Here is a 13,463-nt window from a genome sequence, read left to right as displayed (position 1 = left end):
GCACACATTACCCTGCACAGTCCACTAGGCACCTCCCTCCCTATTCCCTAATAAGCGCAATTATAATAACACAGAGATATCATGAGATCTACGTTCGGTGTGTCAGAAAGTCAATGGCCCATGCAGCAAGAAAGCAATATTTGCTGTGTGTTTTATTTTATTATTTTTGAGTGGTGTAAACCACTCCTACAACTGGCTTTGTTAGTTTACGTGTCTGTCCGTTTACGTGTCTGTCCGTACCAAAAAAAGCACACCCGTGAGTGGTGTAAGGTCTTATATAGACTGATCAGCTGTGGTCTGACGTAATGTCTGACGTAATGAAATCACACCCGTGTGAACTGGGTGACCATAGCAACCATGCTCATTTTTTGGTACGAACAGACAGACAGACACGTAAACTAACAAAGCCAGTTGTAGGAGTGGTTTACACCACTGTGTGATTTTTTTATTTATATATTTTTTGCAGCCTAGGCTGCGTTCTGTAAATTGCGGAGCTGGATTGTGTTTATTTACTTCCAGCAGTTCCAGGGGGCTGTGACGGCGGTTGAAGGTGGCACACGGTGGTGGTGGCAGGAAGGAGCTGTTAAAGTAATGGCTCCGTCTTTAATAGGCAGCTGGGGAGTGTGCTGGCTGGTGACAGAGTGGCTCTTGTGAGTGAATCTCCACCACAGTGGACGACGACGTCCTAAATCAGGTTTAACTGCTGCGAGGAGGCTCAGTGATATCCCTCCTCGGGGACGGAGCATCAGGGTTTTGTTTTTTTACGAGGTTGTGGGATAATTGAACAGCAGGAGGTAAAATAAGGCCTAATCGTCTTATTTGTACACAGTTCAATCTCGGGGTGTTAATTTAACTGACTGGTAAATTGATATTGGTATTCTATCTTTTCTCAACTTCTCTCTCTATCTCTTTTGCAGTTTGTCAGTGAAATATGTTTGGGTGCCAGCCAGCGCGCCGTGGCGTCAGGAGCGATGGCGGTGTCTGGGGGATATGTGTCCTGGGGTAAATAAGCCTGTCACTTCACCCACTGGTTCATATATGGAATATAGGACAGTCCTGAGGGATGGCCGGTTGCCACTTTATGGCCCTTCGAAAGCCAACTTGTCAGGAGAAGTAGCCCACGAGACAGCTCCGAGTGGCACAACAAATTGCCGTTGTCTTCGTCGTGTTTTACAATTACTCGACGGGGAGACGGAGACCATATAGCATTTTGAGCTCCCATGAGCTGTGTCACAATCTGCTGACAAACTGTTCCTCAGCTCCTGCCATGATACTGTATTTCCTTGTGCTTTTAGCTTGCTTTCCCCATGTGTTTCTCCCTGGGTGTGGTGATGGTCTGTCTGAAATCACTCCGAACTCATTATAGTAACTACCGGTATGCCATTTTGTATTGTTGTCTATATATACATGACTAGTGGACTCATCTTGCTGTACTACAATGCACTGTGAAAAGTATGGCGGTACTACTACAACCGATGGTCACTACCACAAAACCTAGCGAGTAGTTGATGAGTGAATGCTTTTGGCCACAGCCCTTGTCCTCCAGCTGCTTCTGTTTACACCACGTGTCGCTCCGTTCTCCATCACTTGCAGCCCCACCCCTCGCCACACCTGCATCCACTCTTTCTCATCAACCCTGCAGTCACGTGCTGTCTTCACTTCCAGAGTGTAAGCTGTTACCATAGCTGTGCATCTAATGTGTCGTCTCTCTGGGAACTGCCCATAGATCCGAACCGGAGTCCGGTCTCTGCTTCGGTGTTCATATTCTGGGTTCTGGCTACCGTGAGTCCCATCTTTGCTAATGCCTGACTGACACTGATGCACAACTAAGTATAAATCACGCGTATGCCTCAACAGCCTCCATTTCATTTTCCCCTCCTGTTCGGATCACAGACAACAACAACAACCACGTCAACCTCGTCGATGCACACGGCCAAGCGATTGAACACAGCGGCGTCGTCCCATCTGTCGGTGGGCGCGGGCTTCTTTCCTAATGGATCATTGTAATTGGCCGAGTCAAGGAAGCGAGCACCGCTCCATGGCGTGTGTGGTGCATAATAGTTACTGTGTAGGGAACTGGAGATTGATGGGAGACACTGGCAGCTGTGGGGGCTTGGTGGTGGTGGATGCTATGCGGGGGCCCCCACGTCAGTTCCCTTCTCCACCCAGCAGTCCTCCGCTCCGCGGGGACAGCGCTGCTGCTGCTGCTGGGGCCAAATGACCACCTGGGAGTTAAAGCGCGTAATGAAGCGCAGCCTTTTTTACTCCTCTCTTTCCGCGGCCCCACCGTCGCTCCCCGTGCCAACAGCCCTCCTCCATCTCACATCTGGCCCATGGCGCTGCCTGGCTGCGTATACACGGGACAGATCCGTGTGCGTGTGGCAACGCGGGGAGCGAGGGAATTGCCTTTGCCTTTGGTTTCGTGGCTCGGGCCGATACCGCGCGCCGCCCGTCTCACATGGCCAGAGTGACAGAGTCTACATGCGTTGGGAACTCGTGCATTCTTATTTACCCCCAATGACAATCGGGCTATTAGTGGGGGTGCGGTGCCTGTTGTCACTCGTCACACATTAGGAGGTGTCCTTCGGAACTCATGGCCAGTTCACAGCGTCTCTCTATGCCTCTCTCTCTCTCTCTCTCTCTCTCTCTACTGTCACCTCAGATCCATTCATATATGACACTTACACAACCTCTCTCTGAGCTGCTCTTGTACTGTGTGCTGAGCAGGCAGCTGAGACTTTGTTACTCCGATCCGAGGAGAACATTTAAATGATTGCCCCCCCACCAACCCACCCCACCCCCCATTATTCTTTGGTGGATGGACGATCCTGGTCTTAAAGACGATGGCCTGGCACGACCATTTACCTTCTAGGGTCTCAACTCGCATCTCGTCACAACCTGTCTCTTTCTGGGCGTCTCTCTTTCCTCTGTGTCTTTTGCCTTCCCTGTGTTCATATATTTTGAGCCATTAAGTGCACGTGTGCACGTGTGCACCCGTGTCTTGAGTGGGCAGGCATTAATCCATTTTGACCTGAGATCAGATTCTAAAAATGTCTTCTACATCCTGACAGTTTTCTGAAAAAGCTATGTTTCTATGTCAGTCGTTCTTCGGTTTTTCAAAAATAGCAGACCTACAAGCTCGTAGCGCGCCACTCGGTGGCGTGCTATGAGCGGGGGTCGCGAGACACGGCCAAAGCATTTCCGGGGGTCCCCAGCCAAAAACGTTGAGAACCCTTGCGTTAGATGACCAGCACTACTAGCATCGCTCAAGGACTAATGACAAATAAACATCATTTTATAAAAGAGCTAAATAATTTAAAAAAATGACTGTGCTGAAGACCCGCAAGGCTAAAGTTGTGAGTACTCCCATAGCTCTAGTTCTGCTCAGCCTTGGCTCTAATGCATGCTCTACCCACACATGCATGGCAGTAGAGTCAAACCACAGCTTCAGTGCTTAGAAAGTAGGTTAGCACTACTAATGACTCCACCAGCTTTACCTGAAAACACACATGGTCTAACATGCAGGTACCACAGGCAAAACCTTTCTACATGTTTGGCTATTGCGGCTAACGTTGTCTTTGTTTCCATGCATCTCTGTGTGTGCCTGTGCTGCCTCTAATCCTTTGCATTTGTAATGGAAATATATATACTGAACGTTCTATAGAATTGTGTTATTTGCTCTTCTAAAGCACGTTGAGTTGAGTTTCGGTGTGCCGCCTGACGGAACACAAACCAGCACAACTTGTTTTAATAATGGGACAGAGAGAATGAGTCTAATGACTGCATCTAATGCTGAACACATGAGGGAAGGACATCAAAAGGCCCAAACCAAGGTGGGGACAAGAGCTGACTGAACCTCTAAAGCCCTGTTTTAGTATTCGACACACAGCAGTGTTGCGCAAAAGAAGCGGGGCAAAAAGCTGATCAGCAAGCTCACAACGTGTCACGTGTGCACTTGTAGATCTGCTATTTTGGATAATCGCCTGTAATGACATTTCCACAATATGGACGCCAGGTTGGAAGCTCAAGGGTGCAAATCAAAATCCGTAGGCCTACTAGTAGCCTACATATAAAATCCCACCAACTCTGTGATCGACGATGGCGCTGTAAAGACCAATTCTTGCATTCCTGTGTCACATTTCTCTCTCCACTGTGACCTGTAGGAACATCACAGCCATAACATTCCAACACGGAGAGGAACATTTTGTTTTTCTTTCCTCCGTGTAACAACCCTTCATTAAGAATTTATGGCCGTCACATCTGTAGATCTGGAATATACAGAGCTGGTGGAGGGTCCGGCCATCCGGGATATTTGTTCCGAGTGTATGTTCAAGTTACACATACAAGATAAAATGTATGAATGCCAACACACATGCATACAATAACATAATGGAAGTAAAGATAAATATTTGTTCTGAGTGCAATACATACAAGATATTAGTAGTAACAGGAACCCTGATGTATTTGGCTGAGGGTGTCTCCTACTCATACCAGATTTGTGTTTGTTAACATTTTTTCAAAAATATTCCAAATGTGTCACAAAGATTATATATTTTTTTAAATGGCAGATCTTCAAGCTCAAGATATGTTGCCTTGTGGCGCGTCATGCACTTGTAGATCGGCTTTTAAAAAAAAGCCAATTCAGTATAGGGTTAAAGCGGTAAAACTAACCCATTTTCCTGTGGGAGCCCCTGGAACTAGGCCCCCAGAGCGGCTGGCCAACATTGAAGCCGCGCTACCCTACTGGCCAAAGCTGGAACTGCAGGACGTTCATGGAGGTGGACGGACGTCACGTTCAGTGACGCAAACGTTGACCTCAAAGTTGAGACCACGCGCGAGCCAACCATAGCCAACAGTGATACTTCCGGGTGCTTCAAAGTAAACGCCACTGAGCAACTTCCATTGAACTGAATATCTTTAGTGGCTTTCTTTTTTTTAAAAGGCAGAGGGACGAGGGAGAGGATGGGAGAGTGTGATACTCCCTTGAGATGCTCAGTGTGATGATGATGATGGTATTGATGATGATGATGATGATGATTATTGCAATGATGAAACTGAGGATTATCGACCCATAAGCCTTTCTCATTAGAGCCCCCCAGCCCCAACTCATTGACACATTGATTCAGTAGAACTCTTGAGTCCTATAGCTTTCCCCATCCCTGCTATTCCCTTATAGAAGCTCTAACATGGGGGAACCACTCAAATTAGCCCAGGCCATTCAATGAGTGTCTCCAGTCTCAACTCTTAACAGCTCACGTCTCAGCGTCCGGGAATAAATCATTCCTATGAGCAGGACTGTACGTTCCCCGGCCAAGATTTAACGCCACACATTGAAGCACGGGACCGGCAATCCGGACCCACTCCCACCCTGTCACCTTCAAATTGGTTATTGATCTTCGGATCGCAAAATGAATCACATGTTGCCAACACTGTTTAGATGCTAGGTTTACGGTTAGCGCGGCTGGCGTCGTATCTGATAACGCAGTCTGGAGGATGGATTATTGTTTAGGAGAATGGTGAGAAAAGAGAAACGCGGAGGGTAATGGGAAAAGAAATTAGATTTTAAGACTAATACCTGGATATGAATAGCTGTCGTCCAACTCAGCCTCATTACCTCACGTCAAAGCCAGCGAGAAGAGAGTGTAGTGACAGTCGCGGGCGTGAAGCGCTTGAAGTTAGCCACATTGGCTGCAAGGAGCTCTGGGAAATAGAGCTGCACTCCACAGCAATCTTTGTTTTGATATTGTTTTCATTAGAGGGTGCACAAACATATGTTTATTCATGTGCAGAGATTAGCTGCATGCGGTGTTTATGATTATTAATATTGACTGCAGGGCTTTAGAGTATAAAAAAGCTATTTAATATGACATAAATGTGTGTTGATTTTCTTATTAGGAGAAAAATAGCCGAAAGATGGAAGTTTGCTCGAATTTGAGTTGTCATCGTGGAAACAATTGGCACCCTCATCATAACCTTTATTTAAACTCAGAGCACAATTGAGGGGCTGGCCCTCATTTTCAATGTAGCCCCCTGAACCTATTCAGTTACTTTGTGGAATGTATACTTGGTATATAGAGGTTTTAGCAGTGAGAGATACTGTCATGAGGACTTTTATCTAGATAGTGCTTTTTTTTTTTATAAATGGAAGTGGATGAGTTGAAATACCATGTCTATCTCTTGGCATATGCTCTACTTTATATTGAGCTATTAGTTAATGGGGCTTCAATTCTTGCCCAATTAGGCGCCAGTGTGGTGTGTGAAGTGTACCTCTTACTGGGAGAGCTTTCCACAAAATGGCAAAGGGGTCATTATCAGAATCCCTTTGTGAGGGAAAACAGACAGCTATATGCTGTAACAGTCTGCCGTAATTGAACGATCTTTTAAGAATGTCAGTCACTGGTAAAGCTGTGGTACTTTTATTTTTGCAAGACTATAGTATTGAGCATTGTTTCATTTTGAAGGGAAAATGTCAAACTTCGTTTCCATTCCCAGAAAAGCTGGACTGCCTCGTCGTCACTGGCAGGTTCTGAAACATGACTTAAATACTCGAGAGCGTAATCGGATGGCAAGCTCCATTTGGCTAATTGGCTTTTGATGGATAACTCATAGCTGCTATTTTTTTTGATCCATGAGCAAATGTTCAATTATGGAGGCTGATTGCAAACACAAGGTAGCCTAATTAGTGATTTCTAACTATGAGGCTGCACACATTGGAGTGTTACAGTGTGTGGAGGACTAGTCTAGTTTAAATCCATGATGGATGTCTATTGCTCGACTAATACTATTATCAGAGCTCATGTACCGCGTGTCATCTTTTTTCTTTAATTAATATCCTTTTTTTTGGGTGGCATTTTGGTGGCAGTTTTTTTAAAACGGAGACAGTGATCAGAGATACAGGGAAGGTAGGAGGGAGGGAGAGTGGGGGGCGACATGCAGCAAAACCAAAGTGCTTTGCCCTCAGATTGGATTGAAACCCCGGGTCAGGTGTGGGAATAATGACTGGTGCCTTATTTATGTGCTCTTACCAGGTGCGCCACCCCCTGCGTCATCGTTTTAAATAGAAATTAGAAAGTGACTGCTGAATTCAGTTTGGGACCCGTCACGGTGGTGGGTAGAGACTAAACACTGATCAGACAACAGCCCACATTTGGCAGCATCTAGCTGGCGGCCATTGTACATTATCCATCCTACTACTAACTATTGTGACATTAATTATGCGTTCCTAACCCATGAAGACCTGAGACCGATTCTACAAATGCCTTCTAAATCAGTATTTCTCAAACTTTCAAGGTTTAGCAAAAAATTAAGATCTGCTATTTATGAATAGCCAAAATAATAGTAAAATTACACTGATCCTTTCCCAGTTTTTTGCCCTATTTTATACTCGTCATACGGTGGTGTCATGTAGCGAACCTAGCCGATCTACAATGAATGTTGTAGATCTGCTATTTTCACTATAGGCTATATATATTTTTTTACTTTTTGAAAATCAGTTGCTACTTTTCTTGTGTCATTTGTGTTTCTGGTGGTCTGGTGGACCCTAGGACACGACATTGAGAAACAGTGTCTTAGTGGTCACTGGTCTGTTGATCGCTTTGACTCCTGGCCCTCCCCCCCTGCTCCCCCGACCTCCCCTCCCCTCGCTAGTCGATAGCAGGCAGCAGGTGAGCCTCTCTCATGTCTACTGCGTGGCAGACACTTATCGGTGCTAATGTTCTCATAGGATCCATCTCCAGGTGGGCCTCCTTCCTTCCGCAATTGATCTCAAAGTCTCACGGCTTGTTGCTCACGTTGCTCACCGCATCTCCCTCAGTGCTGTATAGCACATGCCAGTCGCTGCCATGTACTAACCACCCTGCCTTTCTCCTACTGCAAAAATATGGACGATTAGTGTACTGGTGTGAAGTGGCTGTGGTAGACTCCGAGTTTAGAACTTTTTCTCAAGAGGGATTCTTTTTTTTTCCTTCCAGTTCTCTGAAAGCCTGCTGTCTACACAACGCCCTGTCACCTAGTGTGTCCATACTTTAGAGTTTGTGATAGACTTCCCCAGCGATGGGATGGCTTTGGGGGAAAACAATCAGAGCAGCATTTAGACTCAGGCTACTTTCTGTCTCTCAGGAGAGAGAGAGAGAGAGAGAGAGAGAGAGAGAGAGAGAGAGAGAGAGAGAGAGAGAGAGAGAGAGAGAGAGAGAGAGAGAGAGAGAGAGAGAGAGAGAGAGAGAGAGAGAGAGAGAGAGAGAGAGAGAGAGAGAGAGAGAGAGAGAGAGAGAGAGAGAGAGAGAGAGAGAGAGAGAGAGAGACCACTACCCACAGCTCTGGTTTCCGAACCGAACTTGGCACAAACACTGTTCAGAGGTCTGCACTCCACGCCATGAGAATAGTCACACCAAGGGTCATGTGAACACATTGACTGCCGGCATGTTTTAGGGCACCTCGGTAGCCCTTGCCACGCAAAAACTACAAATCACGGGACCCCTGACTGGCCATCTTAAACCGGAAGTAAGAGTCGCATCCTGTCCGTCGGTCAATCTGGCCCCAAACTAGCATGCAAGACGATAATATGCTAACCGGTGCGATGCACCAGCCTTTTGTTGGCATCCTAAGAGCATACTTTATGTCATGTCACCAAATCTGAGGGTATGGTATGGTGCGAAATGTTAACTTTGAGAGTGGACATATTTGTACACTGATAGTTACAAACGGATGACTAACACTGAGGATTTCACTGTGTCCTCGGATAGCACAAATAACAAAAACACTTTTTTTGTTTTCTTTCATCCAGTTTATTTCTGGACTATTGCATTGTTTTGTCATTGTTCTCCATTACATTACAAGACATTACTTTTCACACATAAGTTCTATAATAGCCAAATAGTCACGGGGACAAAAACACAACGATAATAAATAAACATTTTGTTCTAAATTAAGCTGATTTCACTGAACGTTCACTGATTATCATCACTGAAAATCTCCCCTACGTTACACTGAAGACAGAAACATTCATTATTATTTTTCTTTTGACCGTCGTTAAACGAACTCAACTGGCTAGAACATAGAGAGTAAGGGAAAGGCTAATACAAAACACATCTCCCATTTCCCTTGACACACAAAGACAGCAAACGGACGACCAACAACCTGACTCACAAATTCAGGCCAACCCACATGGAAACTGTTATAGACTACTATATCAGGAAGCAATAATAAGAGTTTTTAATTGCATAAAACATGTTAAGGCAGCTTAGTAATTAAATACACCTCCCCTTTAACTCTTCCACTTGCTCTGTTTACTTCTCAGCAAGTCAATAAATACTATAATAAATAGACTTGTATTGGTATTCTTTTAGATTTCAAGAGCACCGAATGTGCATACTCTGTATATTAATTATTTTCGTGTATGTAAAAATAATTAGTTCAATAAATATGATTGAAGTGAGTGAAAGTGTCTGTGTGTTTATAATGATGTGAACATTGCTACTCTATGTAGAGTTTCAACCTGCAGACTCACATGACGTTAACACAAAAGCACCACAGTTTCACACACCATGCACCTACGACACATACATTGTGTAATGTAAAGCAAAACATCTGTAAATGAGTTTACATACAGTATTACACACATTTGGAACGTCTGACATCGTTTACCTTATATTTGACCGAAGAACATGCAGGGAACTGTAATGCCTGATTCATACTTATATATATTTAATATGCCGGCGTCTTTGCACTGACAATAGCAGACCTAAACGCTACGTCACTACGCAGCCTATGTACATTTACAAGTACTGTACATTTCCAGTTTTCAGTACTACATCACAGAGGCCAATATTGTTTTTTACTCCACTACAATTATTTGAAAACGTTAGTTACTAGTAGTTACTTTGCACATTTCTTTTTACGAAACATACATTTTGGCCTTTTGAAAACAGTTGACCTTTCTTTGTAGATCTGCTAGTTTCAAAAGATTTTTATACAATTTATAAACTTGTGAAATGGGACATTCTGCTTAATTCTTTTGGTACTATTAGGTATATTATGGCACGAATACTTTTGTACTTTTACTCAAATAAAATTTTAATTACCGCACTTTGACTTGCAGCAGAGTATATTTCTACATTTCAGTATTGATACTGCTTACTTAAAACCCATTCTGGGCGGGAACCCCTTTTGGTGTTCGCATTATGTTATGCTTTAGCTATTGGAAAAATAGCAGATCTACAAGCTCATAGCGCGCCACCGAGTGGCGCGCTACGAGCTTGTACTTGTAGGTCTGCTATTTTTGAAAAATCGAAGGACGACTGACATAGAAACATAGCTTTTTCAGAAAACTGTCGGGATGTAGAAGACATTTTTAGAATCTGATCTCAGGTCAAAATGGGTTAAGTAAAGAAACGTATATACCCTTTTCCACCACTGAAGCTCACAAGCTGGCGAGACAACAGGTATATAGATCTGCTATTTTCGGCGGCGTGACAGAACGCTGAACCAAGCACAAATCAGGCATAAGTACACCGAACTTCAACCGAGGACATTACTTTACATAATGCAACTACAGTATCTCCGAATATCAAAAATAGCTATTTGATCCGACACGAAATGAACGTCTACGAATGCTTTGCATTTGACATGGATTGCACATAAGCCCAGCACTATGTTAGCTTTATATTATTGCACGAGAACCTCTACTGTACATAAAATAAGTATATCAGCTGCCCTTAATCTACCTCTTAAGTGGTAATATACAGTAATGCACTAAAACATGTGATTTTATTACACAGTGGTTTGCCTCACACAATGCCCACTTGCTTATAAGGTAGCATGTTTGTTTTTGTTGACACACAGACGAACTATTGTCACAAATAGAACACCGAAATGCACATTTCCCTTCTTTTCCGCTACAACTTCGTAAATACCTATATTTTAAAGTGCCTCGTCGTTCAAACTTTAGACGTACTGTAAATGAAAACCTCTTTGGCCACCTAATAATGTCACTGTAGTTCAAAAATATATGTATATATACACTCAAAAATGACAACACATCAATGTGATTAAACAGTCCCATAGATCCAGTCTACACCACGATAATGGTACACAGTAAGGTTATACAGATTGACCGTGATTATCACAGATCCACTATAATGCCATCTAATGAGTACATATGTTATGAATGATACTGTAAAGGCCTATTCATAGTCTGGATTTTCGGTGGTGAGCTGACCACAGCTTCTCTCTGAGTAAAAACAGAGAGAAGGGCTGGAGCGGTGGCGGTGGTTTTCTCTTCACCGCGGCTCGTGACGTCATGTTGTAGTTCGGTGGTCACCTAACCACCGTAAATCCAGACTATGTATAAGCCTCAACTGACTAGTGAGATGCTTTATTTGCAGACTTTGTTGTGTCTAATACACTGCACTACTCTACGTATATATGTCCACTACGGGGCGATGACACCGAGACGCGTCGCTATAAACGCATCAGCAGCAAAACTATTGTTTAACAATGGTATGGCGTGACTGGCACGCGTTACGCTGGGAACCAACGTGAAGCTTCGCTTATTTATAATGTGTGCGGCGGTTTGTGCGCAACTGTTCACAGCGAGACGTCTGGTCAATGTGTTTCAATGAGGATGCGCTAAGAAAACTCACATGCGTGAGCTTATGCTTGCACGGCGGGTTTGTTTCAATCGTTAACTCATTCACCGCCACCAGGGGGCGCCAAAAGTCCCAGACCGCCACCATATATATATATTATTTTATTTTATATATTTTTATTTTTTTCAAAAAAAAAGTCTACCATGTTATAAAACACGAAAAACACGTCCTTGGCGCTCAGGACATCATGAAAAAGAAGTTAAATAAGTCCTTGGCGACCATTGAGTAAGGCCTTTGCAGATGGGGTCTGATTTTTCACCCGGGAAAAAAACGAACACATGTGACCTCATGGACAGCAAAATCTGATGCGTTTTAAATTTGAATCATGCGCCGTGTGGAAAAGAACAAATAAATTCAAAACGATCGCTGTCTCCAAAGGCCTTCTTGCGCCACACCACATTTTTCTAGCGGGTTTTAATGCACATTAAAGTGCAAATATTGTGACGTGTCCAAGGCACGGAGTCACACCACCACTGGTCACAGTGCTTTAACTAAGAGCCAACTACAGCGGTACTGCTGGCAGCAAAATAACAATATTAATAATAATAATAATAACATGGACAGTGACACAGCACAACTGCTGTTGCCAAACCGTTTCTGAATGGTCTGCGCTTGTATAGCGGCGTGTCTCGGTGTGCTCACCCCCTCCCTCACGGAGGAGTTCTAAACAGCAGGCATGGCTTCAGTTTCCCAGTAGTATCGGCAGGGCAGTTATAGCTACTGTAGCGCTTTCTAGCAGCGCCAGTGCTTGACCTCCAGGTCACCCTGACCTCTACAATATACAATAACCTCTTAAACATTTTTTCCCAACAGCTTACGTCGACAACACATATATAACTAGAAAAAGTGCCCTTCCGGGCACAGGTCTCCACCAGGAGGATAGGAGTGTGTGTGATGTTTGGCAAGGATGTTTAGGAGGATGTTTTGTTTTTTTTTTATGATTTGAGGCATTTTGTTCCAAAAATGTGTTTTGCAAAAATCAACCTGTTGGTGGCGCTATAACAGGCCAATGTGAAAAGGGTGGGATATATTCCTCAGCCTAGTAAGAAAAAGTGTGAAAGATTTCACGTAAATTGCATGCTGCGTTCATGATTTGAGGCTATTGTTCAAAACGGGGCAATCTTGCAAACTGTGAAAGCCAATTATAGCCAATTAGGATGGAATATGAAATATCGGACAGATCCAACTTGAGCACATGACCATAGAGATACTGTGTAACGATTTGTGAGATTTTTGGACAGAATCTGGAGGAGTAATATCAAAAAATGTGTTTTACAAAAGTCGGCCTCCTGGTGGCGCTATAAAAGGCAGATGCGGAAAATGCAGGTCAAAGGTTTGTCCTTGGCCTCTAGGGAGTGTGCATGCAACGTTTCACGCAGATCGGTGCAGTTGTAGGTCAAAAATGTGAAAAGCTGCCTCATGGTGGCGCTATAACTGGCCGTTCTGGAAAATGTGGGGCAGAGGTTCATCGTTGGCATCCAGGGAGTGTGTGTGCAAAGTTTGGCATCGGCCGGGTTAACGGTGCCGGAGATTAGCTGTACACAGACGGACGGAAGGACACACACACGGACGGACGGACACACACACGGACGGAGTGCAAAACATACTCTCTCCCCATGCCTTCGGCCTGGTGGAGACAATAAATAACTAAATATATAAATAAATAACGTTATGTTGATTTGTTTTATATGTACATAGTTGCTTGTGATTTTTAAGGCTTCAGATTCGGGTCCATATATATATATAGGCTATGAGTGTTTTTTTTAAACGAGCACATAAGATTGCACGAACGACACAAAAACACATGGGTAATTAATT

This window comes from Electrona antarctica (assembly GCF_951216825.1).
Source record: "Electrona antarctica genome assembly, chromosome: 22".
NCBI classification, from domain to species: Eukaryota; Metazoa; Chordata; class Actinopteri; order Myctophiformes; family Myctophidae; genus Electrona; species Electrona antarctica.
This window is presented reverse-complemented; position numbering follows the sequence as displayed.